The sequence below is a fragment of the Ceratotherium simum genome, unplaced genomic scaffold, assembly GCF_057802395.1.
Source record: "Ceratotherium simum simum isolate JZ-2026a unplaced genomic scaffold, ASM5780239v1 HiC_scaffold_44, whole genome shotgun sequence".
NCBI classification, from domain to species: domain Eukaryota; kingdom Metazoa; phylum Chordata; class Mammalia; order Perissodactyla; family Rhinocerotidae; genus Ceratotherium; species Ceratotherium simum.
Window position 1 is genome coordinate 2,212,980 of NW_028261260.1, and position 6,365 is coordinate 2,219,344.

Consider the following 6,365-nt stretch of genomic DNA (forward strand, 5'->3'; position numbering starts at 1 on the left):
GCAGGCAGTAGAAGCTATCCTCAAGGTGTTGCAATTAGCAAACAAGGATAAGAAAGTAGCTATTATAAAGATGATCATGGTGGTAAAGAAAAATATTCTCATAATGAATGAACAGATGTTGAAACTCAGCAGAGAAATGGAAATTACAAAAAAGAACCAAATAAGAAGATGAAATAAAAAAATGCTTTTGAGTTTACCGGTAGATGAGAAACAGTAGAAGAAACATGAAGACAGAGCAATAGAAATTATCTAGCCTGAAGAAAAGAATGTAAAAATTTTGAAGAAAAATGAAGAGAGCCTTACAACCTGTGAGATGATTGAGTCTCCAGCAGAGGGGAGAGACAGAAAAATTAAATGAGGCAGAAAGGCAAATCAATAAGTAATAGCATAACTTTCAAAATTTGGTGGAAAATCTAAAATTTTAGACCCAAGAAAGTCAGGAAACCCACAAAATAAAACACAAATTAAAACCATACCTAGGCACGTGATAGTCAAGCTGCTAAAATCCAAAGATAAAGGAAAATCTTGAAAGCAGTCAAGGAAATACATATATACATGGGAAGACATCACATACAGGGAGAAATAATGTGAATGATGGATGATACATTATCAAAAACAAAAGAGACAAATCAATAACAAAATGACATCCTTCAAGTGCAAAATGAAAACCCAAAAGTCAACACAGGATTCTATATTTAGCAGAACTCACTTTCATAAAGGAAGCAGAAGCCACAATAAGAGACCGCACACCTATTAGATAGCTAAAATACAAAATAAAATTGCAAGTACCGAGTGCTGGTGCGGACTAGGAGCAACTAGAACTGGGAATGCAACATGATAGTTGCATTCGGAAAACAGTTTAGCAGGTTCTTATAAAGTTAAACATACATTTATTATATGACTCAGATATCCCCCTCCTAGGTATTTACTGAAACAAATTAAAAACTAATGTTTAAACAAAAACCTTTGTGTGACTCTTTATAGCCATTTCATTCATAATTGCCAAAAGCTGGACATAAACTAAGCGTCCTTCATCAGGTGAGGAGAAAGAAGCTGCGGCGCGTCGGGACAGTGGAATAGTGCTGGGCAATGAAAAGGATAGACTCTGGATTCACACAACAACATGGAGGAATCTTGGAGGCGTTTCTCTAAGGGAAGGAAGCCAGATGCAAAAGGCTATATGGTATATGACTCCATTTACATGACTTTCTAGAAAAGGCAGAATTACAGGGATGGAAAGTGATCAGTGGTTGCCAAGGGATGGAGTGGGGGAGGGGTTGACTACAAAGAGACAGTATGAGAGAATTTTGGGGGTGAAAAAAACAGCTCTGTGTGGTACTGTGGAGATGGATACACGACCATAAAGTTGTCAAAACCCGTAGAACTGTACACCGCAAAGAGTGAATTTTACTCTGCAAATTTTAAAAATCAATCAGGATGCTGGGGAACTCAGATGGAATGCAGCGACAAATGAATCTCACTGTATTACAAGCACCTGACATAACCACACAGAAGGGGTGGGGGTGAAAGGTCCTGACCTAAGTAACTTTGGAAGACAGTGCTTTGACGGGATACTGTAAAACCAAAGTACTGGACAAAAACACTGTACACTAGGTGATAAATGTGTTTCTCATAAGGGTATGGATTAGCAATTCTGAAACTAGTTGACACATTAGTAAATATATTGTAGATAACTGGAGTTAAGTTTCTCACTGTTGGTAAAAGAAGTTACATATAAACAAAAGGAGAATGCTAGAATAAAATCTGTGGTGCTGGGTTGGAGTTGGAAGTATCAGTATAAATCCATGTCTCTTTTAATATCTCTATCCAGATAGATAGTTAGATTGATAGATAGATGGATAGATCAATAGATAGATGTGTATACCTGAGTTTATATTCATACATACATTTCCAAGCTCTGCTGAGTGGGTCTAGAAGCAGTTACACTCTAGTATCAATGAGCACACCTAGCTCCCAGATCTGCATTTATATCATTCTCCAATAAAAAGAACCAGGTTTTCTTGGAGAAGTGGCTAATTCTAGGGCTGGAGATGGAAAATACAAGATGAACCTGGAACACATTGTAATGCCAGAAAGTAGGAAAGTGCTTTAAAAAAAAACACAGAAAATGATGAGATGTGTCAAAAGGAATCAATCTTAAAGACTTCCCAATGGCTCAAGCTGGAAAACTGGGAGCAACAAAATAAATAATGATAGCATTGGATTATTACCCAGAGAATAAAATAAATATCCATGAGTCTATACTTATATAAAGAAGATTAAATAAGAAAGGAAGAAAGAAAAAAAGGGGGGTGGGAAGAATGAGAGAAAGAGAGAAAGACAGGAAGAAGGCAGGGAGAGGGAGGGGGGAATATTCCTCACATAATTCCAAATAATAAACGTGGCTGGATAGCATGAAATAGCAAATCGCCACTAGACCACCACAGTAATAATTACTGTGGGCAAGACTGACTGATAAATACAAAAACTGTGAGTGCAACTTTGAGAAGAAACAGTACATTTGCAGATCCTCAAAACATTTCCCTCCCAATACTAAACATTTTTCTGTTAACTTCTTTAAAATACCTATGACTATTTAAAGAAAAATCATAACACTGTATTGTCGGATTTATAACATGGGTAGATGTAAAATTTATGACAACATAGCACAAAGGACAGACAGAGGTAAATGGAACTGTTCTGTAGCAAGGCTTCCATATTTTACATTGATTAAACTGGTGCACTATTAAGTCTAGGTAGGCTGTGATATGTTAAAGATGCATATTGTAATCTGGACCAACCACTAAAAACTGCAAAGGTGTGTCACTTAAATGCTAATAAAGGAATTAAACAGCATACAAAAAGGGTTTGTACAAGAATGTTCACAGGAGATGACCTGCACATCACCAGGAGGAAGACGAGCCCACTTTGGGGCATCCATAGAGCAGAACGCCCTCAGCCGTGCTGAGGAGCAAACGCTGACACACACGTGCTGGGTGAGTCTCATCTACCTCGTGCCGAGGGAGGCAAGCTAGACAGAAAACAATACACGTGGGCTGATTTCTGCCAAGATGAACCTATGGTGAAAAAACCAGAACAGTGGTTGCCTCGGGGGAAGGAAAAAATTGCCTTGGAAGGAACAGGAAAGGGTTTTCTGGGAGTGATGGAAATACTTTATTCTTAAAGGGGTGAAGGTTATATAGGCATGTTTATTTGCCAAAACTGTATGATTGAGATTTGTGCCTTTCAGTGTGTGTACATCTTACCCTCCCACACATACAAAAAGGACTAAAAGAATAATACAGTGAGGTGAGAATGAGATGGAGTCTGGATAAAACAAAAAGGGCAGATGATTAGTAGTTGTTGAAGTTGGGTGACGGGCCTACTATGCTATTTTGTTTATTTTGTATATTGTTTAAATTGTCCTGTAATAAAACACTTGTATAAGAAGACAAACTCGATATACAGTGTTTGCTGGTAAGATATTGGTTACCTTTGGGGAGGAAGGAGGGAGAAAGGGATTGTCGGGGCCTGAATGAAGCTGGTGCTAGTTCTTGGTCACACAAGTGTGTTCACTTTGTAATAATTCTTTGAGGTTTACACGGATGACCTCTGCATATATTTCTGTATGCATGTTATACATCAATAAACACTTTAAATCCTGCATATTTGCACAAAGATACTAACTCAATATCTGAGAACAACAGCAGTGTTTTGTTTTAAAGTGGAACACGTTCACTCATGACATCATCAGATGGATTTTAATACTCCCAAGTATCTATTAATGCCCTCACCCTTCCTTGGTGCCCTAGGTCTTTCCATTTTTGCCTCAATTTGGCAAGTGGCATGGCTTTGAGTTTTTATGATGCAATCTTTTTCCATCAACGTCCACCCCCACAATGATGCTCACCAAGGCCTTGACATCTAGCACAGTGCAGTGTTCACAGCAATCACTCAAGACCTGTGGGACTGGGTTGAATGAGGAAGAAAACGAGGAGCAATGATGTTCATAACTTATGTGTAGGTGCCATAACGTGACTTAGGAAATTGGTAGGAGTTTTCGATAGATTTGCTATGCTTTCTAATTTTTCCTATTTAAAACAATGGGAAGTAGAGTCTCAGAGTTCTTTCTCAGAGAAAGTCTGACATTTCAGGCACAGATTACTGACAACTATTAATGGTATATGACTTTCCCACCTCATCTTAGTTTTAAGTTTTTAATTCCTTACCTTGGAAATGACCTAACTTAGCTTCTTCCAAATCTTGTAGTAATACTGATGCTCCAGAAAGTTGGGCCACGGATATTCTGCTATTGTGTGTCCTCCTTGCAAAGAAGTGGAGCTGCACATCCCCCAGTCTAGAAGGGTGTGGTGCTGTAGTATTTGGAGTCAATCAGAGAAGCTAAATGGAAAAACGACTCAAGAGAATTATCGCTATAACCCCCAAGAGCAACAAATTATTTTGCTTAATTATTTTGTGATTCTGTGGGTATATTTAAAAAGAGATATTAAAACTGGTTCCCAAGGAGCCAGCCCTATAGTAGAGCAGAAATTGCATATTACCTTCCTACACAAACTTCCCTGACATTGTGGGAAGGACCAACGGGAAGTTTCAGTGCTGTTGCCTGTGTTAATGAGGCCAAGGAAGTCCAGTGAACAAGCCTGTGTGCAGCGTCGGAGAAGGGGCTTGCGTGTGGTCCCCTGAAGCAGCTTAGGAGTCACTTACCAGTGCACCTAAGTTTCCCATCTGTATATGCAGGAATTGGGGCTGTCCACTGTGATGTTTTCTCCTTTTTATGACATGGCTCACGGCAGTCCTTCTAAGATGCCTGACCAAGGTATAGGCCCTTCAGGCAGGCGGGGTCCAAAGGGAGGATCTCTGCAACGACCCTGACCATGGAGTCCAAAAGGAGGATCATGGCAGCCTGGAGGGATGGAGGGGTTAGTAGGACAAGTGGCCTTGAAAAGGCAAATTCCAGGATCCCAGTCACCCAGTATTTCCATTTTAGATATTGAATTTACATTTCCAATACTGGCCAGGGAGCTTCAAGGAGGGCTGCAAGCATCCTCAGCAACAGCCAGGCTGGTGAGCCCCACCCCTACCTGAGTACCGGCCTCAAGGGATGCAGCCCAACCACGCTGCGCATACTCCAGGCGGTGGGCAGGGCATGGAGGGGGAGGGTGGGCGAGGTAGAGAGAAGAGGCAGGATAGAGGGTGGGGTGGACAAGGAGAGGAGTGGGGCCCAGGGGTGGAGGGACAAGGAGGGAGTTGGGGCCCCTAGCTGTGCATGCTGGGAGCTTTTGTCTCTCAACCGCTCCCGGCTGGGAGCTTGCAGGACTACAGGACTACAACTCCCCGGATGCTCTGGGCACGGGGCGGTGCCTAGCCCTGAGGGGAGGAGCAAGGAGGTGTGCTCTGCCCTGTGGTCCTGCACCTGCTCCACGTGGACTGAGTCTCAGAGGGATGTGACAGGACGAGAGGGACCAAGGAGTTAGGAGGGTGTGGCGGCTGCATGGGCAGCCGCGGGCCTGCATCATGCAACTGCTTTTGTCCAAAATCAAAGCCGGACTCACGTCTATTCCACACCGCATCCCTCCGTTGTTTGATTCCTCCTCCCACCTGCATGTCTGTGGGTCTCTCCACAGCCTCCTACCTAGTCCAGCGCCAGGTGCTTCTCTAAAGTGCTTATGGGAACTGGTTTGACATCCCAGAAACTTTCCTCTGCCTGCTGCCGTCTGCCTTCTCCAGCCAAAGTGCCATCATTTCATCAGCTTTTGGGAGAAATTTGCCCTATGGCCCCTCTTGCAAGCACAACTTGAGAGCTTTGCAGGGTGGTAACAGTGGCTGTTGCTTGCCTTTTTCACAGAAGTGGAAGTTGAGACATCCGTGAGGTTAATCATTGGTTTCCCCAGGATCCGCCAAGAGCAGAGGAGAACAACCCAATTCCCAGGCAAGTATCTAGTAGAACATTTTCACCAACACATTCCAGTGCAGAGGCCTCTGAAACAGCATCCTTAAGATGAGAATAGCTTAAGCATTTTGCCATTTAGATTGATCACATAATCTCAGCTCAGGCCTGAGTGGCCAGTCTCTCAGGGACACAGGTGATGACTCTGATCCCTCAGGAAGAGACTGGTGGTCCAGCTTTGGGAGAGGGATGTTCAAGGTAGACAACACTTGGGCAGCATTTGAAACCCATCAGCTTTAACATCTCTGCTTTGGATTCCGGCAAGGTTCCAGGATAAACATGCCTAGGGATAGTCAGATGTACCATATTCTTTAAAAATTGTTTAGAGTAGTGAAGGGAACAGAGCATAAAATATCCTGCTTATTTGCAAAAGATGAAATGCAACCAAGACCTTGTT

The 6,365-nt window shown here is 42.4% G+C and overlaps 1 long non-coding RNA gene across 1 annotated transcript; it reads right to left on the minus strand.

Annotated features, from left to right (window-relative positions):
• Positions 1-3,328: 3,328 nt before the first annotated feature.
• On the minus strand, positions 3,329-6,062 carry LOC147911298 (uncharacterized). Its single transcript, XR_015551361.1, has 3 exons — positions 5,654-6,062; positions 4,726-4,924; positions 3,329-4,401 (listed from the first exon to the last, which is right to left on the minus strand). It is a non-coding gene; the product is annotated as an uncharacterized LOC147911298 (long non-coding RNA).
• Positions 6,063-6,365: the final 303 nt, after the last annotated feature.